The sequence below is a fragment of the Lathyrus oleraceus genome, chromosome 6 (assembly GCF_024323335.1).
Source record: "Lathyrus oleraceus cultivar Zhongwan6 chromosome 6, CAAS_Psat_ZW6_1.0, whole genome shotgun sequence".
Taxonomy (NCBI): Eukaryota; Viridiplantae; Streptophyta; class Magnoliopsida; order Fabales; family Fabaceae; genus Lathyrus; species Lathyrus oleraceus.
Genome location: NC_066584.1, coordinates 156894042 through 156905906, shown reverse-complemented (window position 1 = coordinate 156905906; position 11865 = coordinate 156894042). Strand labels below are relative to the sequence as shown.

Genomic DNA, 11865 nt, shown 5'->3' with positions numbered 1-11865 from the left:
TCTTATTGGATAGGATTTCCTTAAGAAATTTGGCATAGGAGGGAATTTGTGTGATGGCTTCTGTAAAGGGTATCATAATGTTTAATTGCTTCAGAAGTTCAACAAATTTCCTAAATTGATTCAAAGTTTTAGAACTTTTGAGTCTTTGAGGATACGGGATGGGTGGTTTATAAGGAGGTGGAGGCACATAAGGTTTCTTTTTCTCTTCGGACTCCTGGGTATTATCTTTTGTTTCCTTTGGTTCATTCATCTGCTCAGTTGAGGTTTTATCTGGTTTTTGGTACATGGCAGGGTTTTGGAGTCTTGGATCTACGGGTCCGTCTACTTCTTTTCCACTCCTCAGTATAATGGCATTTGCATGTCCCTTTGGATTAGGTTGCGGTTGTCTAGGAAATGTTCTAGCTGGAGCGGCTGTAGATGCTTGATGTTGAGCCACTTGTGCAATCTGTGTTTCAAGCATTTTATTGTGGGTGGCTAAGGCGTCTACTTTATTCGCTAGTTGTTTAAGTTGCTCGCTAGTATGTATGTTTTGGTTCAGGAAGTCCTTGTTTGTTTGAGCTTGAGTAGCTATGAAGCTTTCCATCATCAACTCAAGATTGACTTCCTAGAAATGTTAGGAGCATTATTAGCTGGTTTTTGATATCCAGGCGGAACAGTTGGTGCTTGGCCAGGTGCATAAAGGGCATTGTTATTCTTATAAGAGAAATTAGGATGGTTTTTCCACCCTGGGTTGTAGGTATTAGAATAGGGATTTCCTTGTGTGTAGTTCACTTGATCGGTTAGGACTCCTGCTAATATTTGACATTCTTGTGCAGTGTGTCCAGGGTTTCCACATAACTCACAGTTTGGAGTTACAGCAGCCACGGTGGCTGTGGGTGGTATGGTCAAGTTATCTAATTTTTAGAGAAGGGCATCTACCTTTGCATGAACATGGTCAAGGCTACTGATTTCGTACATTCTACCCTTCGTCTGGGACTTTTCCACTGGAGTTTGTTCACCTCCCTATTGGCAATGGTTTTGGGCCATGTTTTCAATGAGTTGATAGGCTTCGGTGTATGGCTTATCCATAAGTGCACCGCCCGCGGCAGCGTCTATTGTAAGTCTTGTATTATACAGAAGCCCATTATAAAATGTGTGAATGATCACCCAATCTTCTAGACCGTGATGTGGACATATTCTCATCATGTCCTTGTATCTCTCCCACGCTTCGTGAAGAGATTCCATATCTTTTTGCCTGAATCCATTGATTTGAGCTCTCAGCATAGCAGTTTTGCTCGGCGGAAAGTATCGGGATAAGAAGACGTTCTTCAGTTCCTCCCATGTTGTAACGGAGTTGGAGGGCAAGGATTGTAACCAAGCCCAAGCTCTATCTCTTAGTGAGAAGGGCAAAAGGCGCAGTCTTATCGCATCTTGAGATACACCATTCGCTTTTACAGTATCTGCGTACTGCACAAACTTGGGCAGGTATTCGTTAGGATCGTCTGTTGGATTTCCAGCAAATTAATATTGTTGGACGGCTGATAAGAGTGGGAGTTTCAACTCAAAATCGTTTTTATTAATAGCGGGGGAAGCAATGTTGTTGTGAGGTTCTTTTTGAGATGGGTAGCGTAGAATTTAAGAGGACGATTCTGGGGTCCTTCTTCAGCCATGTTCGGTTTTTCTTCTGATTTAGGAGGAAAGGAGATATCGGGAATACCGTACTTTTGTTGATATTCGTGTATTCGGCATCTCACGTATAGAAAACACTCTAATTCAGGGATTGGTGGTGCTAAGTTATCGCCTTGTGAGCGAGTACTTGGCATACAATCAGGGAAAGAAGGGAGAGAAGATTAGTTTTTGTTTTTACCTTAGTCTATACCGTGCAACGAAAGAATCGCACTATTAGACTAAAATAGGTCCCCAGCAACAGCGCCAAAAACTTGATGCTTGTCGTGGCTATATATAAAATATAGTTTGTCGGGTACTTGACTGCAAGTGCACAGTCTAGTCGCTTTAGTTTTAAAAGATATCGATCCCACAGGGACCTATGGTCAAACTAGTGCTACTAACGTCACTATGTTTAGCTAAGGGAATTGATTAGTAGAAGTTTGGGGGTAATATAGTAAATCTAAGGGGAATTTTCGGTTTTAAGAAAGAATAAAGGGAAGGAATCAGTATGCAGCGCATTAATCATCAGGGATTCGATAAGTCACCGGTGAATAGTTTAAATGCCAAATATCTCTCAGTAGAAAATGTTTATTTAAAAGACTTTATCTCACACTCTCGTGGTTGTTGATTCGGCCTATAACTTTAAGTCAGAATGTACGCTCTCGCTGTCCCATTTGAAGTCAAAATTACTTTTTGAAAATAAATAAGTTCTAATTGTTTTTAAAGTGCTCTCGCTGTTTTTAAACTCAATGCCTAATTTTTACTATCCAGCTCGAACCTCACGCTCTCGCGATTGTTGGTTCTCACCTTAGTTAATTTCCCACTCTCGTGGCAAAATTGTATTAAATAGTTTTTCACGCTTTTGTGATAAATTTAATTAAATTTAGATTAAAAACTTCAGCCATAAAGGTTATTTGAGAAAAAGGGTTTTCACCGGTTATTATTAAATCCCATCAAATTAAGTTGCTACACACCGATACCGGTAGTTTATCCGAACATATTAAATAAAGCAAACGCAAGGCATAAATAGATCAACATTGCGGCAAACATGCTTATAATAATAAATGGGAAATAACAATAATAATTCAATAAAAACCTGGAGATCGAAGTACAGAGTATAGCGATTCTTGGAGCACTTGAGCAGTCCTCCACAAGTCGGTAGGCTTTGCTTCTTCAATACAGATTACTACTAAAATTAAATAAGTTTAGTAGTTCCCCAGTGTAGGAAAGTACTACTATGGCTAACTAGAAAACTAACTGGAAAAAGGGAAACTACAAAAAGAACGACGAATATAATAAGGCAACGGAAATAAGGTTGCTTGAAAGAAAGAAAAAATGTTGAAAGCTAGAAAGCTGAAAATTAAATTGCAGAGCGTAAATATCAAAGTAGGCCTCCTCAATTTTTCCCATTTGAGTCCTTTATATAGTGTCCATTAGGTCTTGGTAGTTGAGAAAATCAAGGAAGATTTGGTCTTGAGAGAGGAATCCGTGGGAAAAGTTTGTTGGAGGAGATTTAGGCACGTTTGGGTGCCTGTTGCTGACTGTTTCAAAGTGCACTTTGTGGCTGCGTGACGCTCGTCATGGGCTTGTGACGGTCGTCACAGTCTGGGTCGTGATGAGCTTCATGAATGTGTGGCGGTCGTCACATCAGCAAAATCTGCAAAATCTGCTTTCTGGTTTTTTTCTGTGCTTTTTCACTTGTTTCTTCTTCTTTTTCTTCCTTTTCTTCATTTTGCTCTTTAGTGCATGTAGATTCAAATACCTGCAAAAACAACACGAATACTTGTGCAATAATCGGGATATTAATCGAATTGATGTGATCTTTGAGTGTAAATTAAGGCAATTATCTGATGTGTTTTCGTGTTATCAGTTAACATGTGGTCTATTGAATTTTTGAAGTTCTAAGCATCATTCGAAGAGAGGAAGGCATTGAAAGCTCGATTACTTATGGTTTTCTTAGCATAAATGACTCTCACCCCACTGGAGCCAACTCGTAAATGGATGATATTCACAGATGGGCCTCTAACAGCTGTGGACGCGGTGTTGGTGTGATTATAGATAATGGTGCTAACCTTTTTGTCAAATTTTCATTGAAATTATAGTTTTTGGCCACCAAAAGCTAAGCTGAGTATGAGGTCATGATTGTAGAAATAAATCTAGTAGAGGAGATAGGGGCAGAAAACATCAAGTTGCTGATGGATTCCAGTTGTCTGTATCCCATATCAGAGGATAGGGTCAGGATAATGACCCACTACTACAAAGGTACTTAATGTTAGCCAAATAGAAGATTGTGAAGCTCAAAACATCATAGGTCGCTCATGTTCCCCGAGAAGAAAACACTCGGGCCGACATACTACCCAAGTTCGAAAGCACAAGAAGCTCCAAAATTAATCAATTATTCCTCAAAGAAATAATGAAAGCCCTAATAATTGAAGTGTCGGGAGACATAATATCATCCATAAAGAGTGTTGATTTACCCTTTTGGATGTATCTACTTTGAGTGTATAATGAGCAGGGAATCCTCCCGTCTGACCCAATCGGGGCTACCTTGGTAAAAATAATAACTAGTTTGTATACCGTGATCAAAGGAATTTTATACAAAAGGGACCTATCTACCCCTATGTTGAGATGTCTAGGAAAGAAGGAAGCCACATACACGTTCTTGGCAGTACACAAAGGGATAGTTGGACATCATCTCAGAGCCAGGGAATTGGAGAAAAGGTTTTAAGAGCATGATACTTTTCATGTTTCAAGATGCCAAGGAATACATGAAGAAATGTGACCAATTTCAGCGGCATTGGGACATCTTTAATACCCAATCCACGGTCTTACACATTTTGATGCCGCCTTGGAATTTCATACAAATAGGGGTATACATCTTGGGTTCGTTCATGCCAACCCCATGATAACTTAAAAACCTAATAGTAATTGTTGATTACTTCATCAAATGGGTCGAAGCGGAAGCATTGGAAAATATCACGACCTTAAATGTCCTAATGTTTTTAAAATGTAAAATCCTGGCTAAATTTTGAGTCCCCCGTGGCAAATAACGAAACATTGTTCATAGATAAGAAGTTGAAAAGTCTATTTGAGGAATTGAAGATCAAGCAACACTCTGCCTTAGTAGACCACCCTCAAACGAACGATAAAGCGGAAGTAGATAACCTGGTATTGCTTAGAAAATTAAAACAAATACTCGAGAAGCAAATGGATGTAGGGCCTATGAGCTACGACACATCTTGTAGGAAAATTGTACAACTCCACAGTCGAACACTACAAAAACTCCTTTCCATCTTACCTATGGTATTTAAGTTGTCATTCTTGTGGAACTTGAAGAGATGAGTTAGAGGATGGCTCATCCTTTGTCGGTAGCAGAAAAGGACCAAACGATTAGAGAAAAAGTTGACCTCTTGGAGGAAAAAAGGACATCTACCACTTTCACCAACGTCATCATCAAGTAGACCATAACCTCCAAATACAACCGACGTGTCCGACCAAGAAAAATTTAGACATGTGACTTGGTACCGCAAAGAGCCGACACATGAGGAAAAAATGCTCAAGATGTAAAGTGGATAGCGTATTAGAAATGACCATAAAAGGTGCAAATAAAGCACTTGGAAATGAGCCTACGTATTAGAAACTCGCGTGGGGGAGAGAATACAAAGAACCTGGAATGTTTCCAAAATTAAAGTGGAAACAAGAAGCGAGAAAGACTAAGTGAATTTCTGCGCAGCTTGCGCACCCTCTCTAAAGTACTACCAACTCCAAGAGTGTAGGTCGTAAATCTCATCTCAGGAGACATCCACCTCAATTCGGGTCATAACTCGAGGTAGGGATGGGTACCCAACCCTTAGCCTGGGACGGTCCTTTGTGACGCAGAGCAATCGCTCGACGACAATTGCAAAATTCTTCCTAACAGACCCTGTCGATTCCCACAAAGGAAATAAGCAGTGGTATTAAAGAAAAGGCATACCCAACCATAAAGAGAACGTGATACAAAGTGAATAAAGCTACGAATAACAAGTAAAACATTGAGATAAAGATTCTTATATTTACAAAAAAAAAAGAGCATTAACAAATTACAAAGAAGATTTTCTTGGAATAAATTCCAAAGAGTCCGGAAGTGCTCGAACATCAGGAACAAACAACTCCAGCTGGTCCACAACATTCTTGAATTCATCTTCCTCAAGACCTTCATTTTAAAGATCTAGCAACTGTTTGTCCAAACCAGCCAGTTCCTTCTTTAAAGTCTTCATCTCACTCGAGTGAGGGGTTTTCTCCTCTTTAAGCTCCACTCTGGCAACCATGACAGTTAAGGACGAGGTCTCTAGTTCAATCTCGGATTCTTGAGAACCCTTCTTATCCTATTAAATCAAGGCCTCGAGTTCAGCCACTTGGTCTACCAAGGCCACACGAGTCTCATATAGGTCCACCTCATCCAAGAAGGGACGCATTTGATCCAGGCATTGGCATAGTTTAGAAGACTCTCCCTAATAAAGGGAAACTTTCGACTTGACAAGATTTTACCGGTCCTTAAAAGGCCCAAACTATTAAGAAGGAGTACATGGGCCACTATCTCCATACAGTTGGTAGTAACTAAAGTCATGATGGAAGTCACGCGCAGTAGTTGAAAAACTGACTCCGTTAGTAAACCTGATTTTCCTATTTTATAGTGTTTGCAGATATGGGTATAATCTTCAACAGATATGCAAGCATTTATCTCTATAATATTATGAAGCATATGACCAAAAAAACCCAGGGTTATTTGAGAGGAGGAATCACAACATTGTCTGACAGGTTGATACCAAGAATGGGCCCAGACAACCTTGGCTTCTTAGCATGACTGCCTCATGCAGGCGCCTTACCACAATCTTTTTTGGTCCTGGACAAAGTGGCATGCCTATCATTATATTTCTTACTTCATCGCTCAGAGGAAGGCCTGATAACCTCTTGAGATGTCAGAATCCTTTATTCAGCTAAAGAACCTCCATCCTCGCTTACGGGAAGGGTCAGTTTCTCATTTGGGGGAAGGTTAACAGGAAGCGTGGAACCTTCTTCTCCCTCTCTCTTGATCTCATATAAAAGGGAACAGAGAGTGATAGGTTAGGCCCAATTCAAATCAACATCAAATTAAAATAAAACATAGACAAATCAAGTACTAAAAAGATTCTTCATCTCCTCAGCAGATTTTGCGTCTACGAAATCCCTACAGCTTAACTCATTGATGGAAAATGAAAGCAAGGTTGCCCTCATAGATTTCTCTGCATTTGTAGGGGAGATATACGAAACAGAGTAAAAGTTATCATTTTCGTTAAAGTGGTTTGGGAACCATAACTGTTTGGCTCTATCAGTACAACCAGTCAACCCCGGGGAAGGAGTCAGAAAAGTATAAAATTTGTGTGAGCCACGGGAGAAATAGGGGTGGCTAGGAAGTAGTGAGGCTTGAACTTTTTCAAGCTCTCTGTATACACATAGAAGATATTGTTGTTGTTTTGACGAAGGGAAACTAACCCATAACCAGACCCTTTCCTTGAATGAGGGTTCACAAAAAATAGGTGAAAGAAGAGATTTTTCAAGGATGAAATACCCTTAGAGAAGCCCAGGCAACTAGGTGGAATTGCAAGGTATTAATGCAAAGGTGATCCAAAACCTCCTTCTCAAAAGTGGTCAGGTGGAGTCGGAAACCCAACTTCTAGAAAATACAATCATATAAAGGAATAGAGCATCCATCAATTTTACTACACATCCTCTTATTAGTAGGAGTGACTGAAATCGACCAATCAGAGGATGAACCCACCTTAAAGCTAGCCTCCTCCAAAGCAGCCTTCTAGATATCAGAAGAAACTATTCCTAAGTATGCAGGGTCCATCCAAGAATAATTACTCGGGTCGGTCAGAGCCATCAGTTCCTCAGGATGAACAATTTTTGTTTCTGCATCATAAAATAAATTAGTTTGGTCAACATAAATAAGACACAAGCGAAAAAGGTCTTCTTCGAGAGATTGAGTGGAGAAATCAGTCTCCCGCTCTATTATCTCTGAAAAAACAAGACTCAAATTAAATTCAGCACAAACAAGAAAAGCGACACGAATGACAATTTCACTGATAAGTGAATCACCCTCATCACCAGAAGAATCCAACCCCGACCTAGAGCTACCGTTAGATATAGAAGATTATTTAAGAAATATTTATATGCAAAATATTATATTCTAATATTTTAAAAAACTACGTTAAAAAGATTTATAGTAAGAGACATAGTGTCAAACAAAACAAACCGTTAGTTTAAGATTAAACTCGGACTCACATAAAGACACTTGGGATACTATCAAGTATCAACGGATAAATCCATGAGCCTTTGATTCTTTCTTGGCCACGGCCAGCTGTTCCTTACTTTAGCATTGCTGTTCTGCATTATCATGTTCAGACTTTATATTTAACTCAATTTCAGGCATAATGATTTTATGTGATTTTGTTTCTCTCTACCAAATAGGCACATATATGAATATGGTACACATTGCTAAAAAAAAACAACTCATGTGCCAACTTTTGATGTCATACGCAATAAAGAGTTTGAAAACATTAAATATGTAGGCTTTAGTGGTATGAAAATTACTATTTGAAGATGGTTTTCATCTTTTGATAATACTATAGGTGCCGTGTCTCTCATGTGGGAGACATTGTTTTTTCTTCTAAATATTTAGCCGAATTATTTTGCCGAGGTTTTAAACTCAATTAAATGATCGAAAAATAAATAAATAAACATAATTAAAATTTCCGGTTGAAAATAAAATGAAAAATTTGTTCTTTTAGGAGAGAGATTTATTAAGGTCTTGTTGGTGCAAAGGTAGAATAAAGATGAATATTCTATTAAGAATGACGGCTACAAAACATGATTAAAAGTTACAATGATTGACACCCTATTTATAAGCCTCTAACAAACTTAAATATGAATCAAATCTAATATTTAAATCTAATATCTAACAAACTTAAATATGAATCAAATCTAATATTTAAATCTAATATCTAACAAACTTAAATATGAATTAAATCTAATAATTAAATCTAATACCATCCCTTAATTCATATTCCATCAAAACTTGTAACACCAATTCCATCCCTTAATCTGAGAAATTGATCAGTCTTGATAGCTTTCGTCAGAACATCTGCCAACTGCTTCTGAGTGCTGCAGTGTACAACTTCTAACACTCCCCTCTGAACTTGATGTCTCAGAAAATGATACTTGGTCTCAATGTGCTTGCTTCTCCCATGCAACACTGGGTTTCTGGCAAGATTGTTTGCAGACTTGTTGTCAATCATCAGCTTCAGAGGTTTGTTTACTTTAATCTTCAGATCCTGCAATAGATTCAGAATCCACACAGCTTGGCATGCAGTAACAGCAATCTTACAATTCTTCAGATCAAATCTCTTCAGAAGTTCTAATTCATACTTGAGCTGATGCAAAATAATACCTTTCTCAGAGTATCTGAACTCCATCCCTAGAAAGTATGTCATTTTGCCTAGATCAGTCATTTCGAATTCATTCATCAGAACTTTCTTGAACTTGGCTATCTCTTGTTCAGAACTTCCAGTCTTGTTTCTCTCTATAGCATCAAGTTCTTCTTTCATGGCCTTCAGCCAGAGCTTCTGCTTAAGAGCCTCTTCTGTACTTATGGGTTCAGAGTCTACTAACATGGCACACTGAATAACTTCTCCTTCAGAGTCTACTTCAGTGTCTTTCAGCATGTCAAATTCTGCATATCTTCTGGGGATGTTTCTGATTCTTTGTGGTCTCTGAACTTGTTCAGAGTCTTGAGCTTCAGAGTTTCTAGCTTCAGATGGTTGACTTCCTCCAGAGCTTTGACCATCTTCAGGGTCTGGCATATTTCCAGAGTCTGAATTGCCACCAGAATCTGGATTACCATCAGAGTCTGGGTCATCAGAGTCTGGATCATCAGAGTCACCTTCATCTTCTGAGTCTTCTCCAGAGTCAGAATCACTATCAGAATCAGAATCAATATCAGAGTTTACTCCAGCCTCAGAAATTCTGAACTCTGACCTTTCTTCAGAGGTTCTAACATCAGAGTCAGATTGAGACTTATCCCAATTCCAAACTTCTGATTCCTTCACAATCACATCTCTGCTGAATTCAATTTTATTGGTTTCTGGACAATAGAGCTTGTATGCACCTGTACTGTGGTACCCTATCAGAATCATCACTTTGCTTCTATCATCCAGCTTCTGTCTTCTGGCTTCTGGAACATGTTTATAGCAAACAGAACCAAACACCTTCAGATGACTAACACTTTGCTTATCTCCAGTCCACTTCTGTATTGGAACTATTTCCTTCAACTTCTCCGTAGGACATCGGTTGAGTACATACGTTGCGGTGGCAACAGCTTCTCCCCAGAGCTTCTGAGGAAGCTTCTTCTCCTTTAGCATGCTTCTCACCATATCAAGCAAAGTTCGGTTTCTTCTTTCAGCAAGACCATTGTGTTGAGGGGTATAAGGAGCAGTAACCTCATGCTCAATTCCATTCTCCTCACAGAATTTCTGGAATTCTTTGGAGTTATACTCACCTCCACCGTCAGTTCTAAGAATCTTCAACTTCTGACCACTCTGATTCTCAGCCTTCATTCTGAACTTCTTGAATTCATCAAACACCTCGTGTTTAAACTTAATAAGGGATACCCATGTCATTCTTGTGAATTCATCAACAAATAACACAAAGTATTTATTCCCTCCAATCGATGCTACTGGAAATGGACCACACACATCAGAATGTACAACTCCCAAGGCATGTTTTGCTCTTGGAGCAGTTTCTGACGCAAATGGCAATCGTGGTTGTTTTCCTTCCATGCAAACTTTGCATGACTTTTCAGGCTTCTTAATTGCAGGAATTCCATGTACCAACTTCTTTGAATTCAGATGTTTTAAGCTTCTGAAATTCAAATGACCAAATCTTCTGTGCCACAGCTCACTCTCCTTCTCAGCACCTGTTGCACTAAGACATTCTGAGTCTGCAGTTCTGACATTCACCTTGAATGTTCTATTCCTTCCCTGTTCTGACTCCATAATCAACTTCTGATTGCAGTCATACAACTTCAGAAGATTGTCTTTCATGGTAACTGAAAAACCTTTCTCAATTAATTGTCCCACACTCATCAGATTGCTTCTGATGCTAGGTACATACCACACGTTCTGAATCAATGCTGTTTTCCCATTGTTCAGAATCACTCTGACATTTCCCATACCTTCTGCATTAAGATATTTGTCATCAGCACATCTGATCTTTGTCCTCTTTTCAGAGTCAAAGTCAACCAGCCATTTCTTGTTTCCAGTAAGATGATTTGAACAGCCAGTGTCCATATACCACCAGTCTATCAGATCCATATCATCAGATTCAGAGGCCATCAATAGCACAGATTCGTCATCAGAACTTCTGGCTATATTTTCTTCTTCTGATTTTCTCTCCTTGTTTGACCAACAGTCTCTAGCAAAGTGACCAAACTTCTTACAACAGTAACATTGGATCTTCTTCTTGTCATACTTCTCTTTTCCCTTCTGAGCATTCTTTTGTCTATCAGAGGTTGAGCTTTCTGACTTCTGACCACCATCAGATCTTCTCCTGGCTTCTGACTGCTTCTGATACCTCCTATCAGAAGTTGCTTTCAGAGCCTGCTGCTCTACTTCCCTTTCAGAAGTTCTCTCAGTCAAACGCAACTCTTGCGCTTCTAGACTGCTCTGCAGCTCTTCAATTCTCATGGTGCTCAGATCTTTGGAATGTTCTATTGCTACCACAATGTAATCAAATTGACAGGTAAGGGATCTCAATACCTTCTCCATGATTGTTTCTTCAGAAAGAGTTTCTCCACACGCTTTCATCTCATTAGTGATCAGAATCACTCTGGAGATGTATTCAGAAACTTTCTCATTATTCTTCATGTTGAGATTCTCATATTGCTTTCTCAAGGACTGAAGCTTCACCTTCTTCACTGATGCGTCACCACCATAACATCTAACCAGTGTGTCCCACGCAGCCTTTGCTGTCGTTGAATCTGCAATCTTCTCAAACACATTTACATCAACACATTGATGAATGAAGAACAATGCTTTCTGATCCTTCTTCCTTACTTCCTTCTGCGTGTTTTTCTGTTCATCCGTCGCATCTGCTGCTACCGGAACATAACCATCAGTGACAAGATCTAGAACATCTTGAGCA

The 11865-nt window shown here is 39.3% G+C and overlaps 1 non-coding gene across 1 annotated transcript; it reads left to right on the top strand.

The window, feature by feature from the left end:
• Window positions 1–1156: 1156 nt before the first annotated feature.
• On the top strand, window positions 1157–1263 carry LOC127099888 (small nucleolar RNA R71). The gene has a single exon (XR_007794351.1). It is a non-coding gene; the product is annotated as a small nucleolar RNA R71 (small nucleolar RNA).
• The last annotated feature ends 10602 nt before the right edge of the window (window positions 1264–11865 follow it).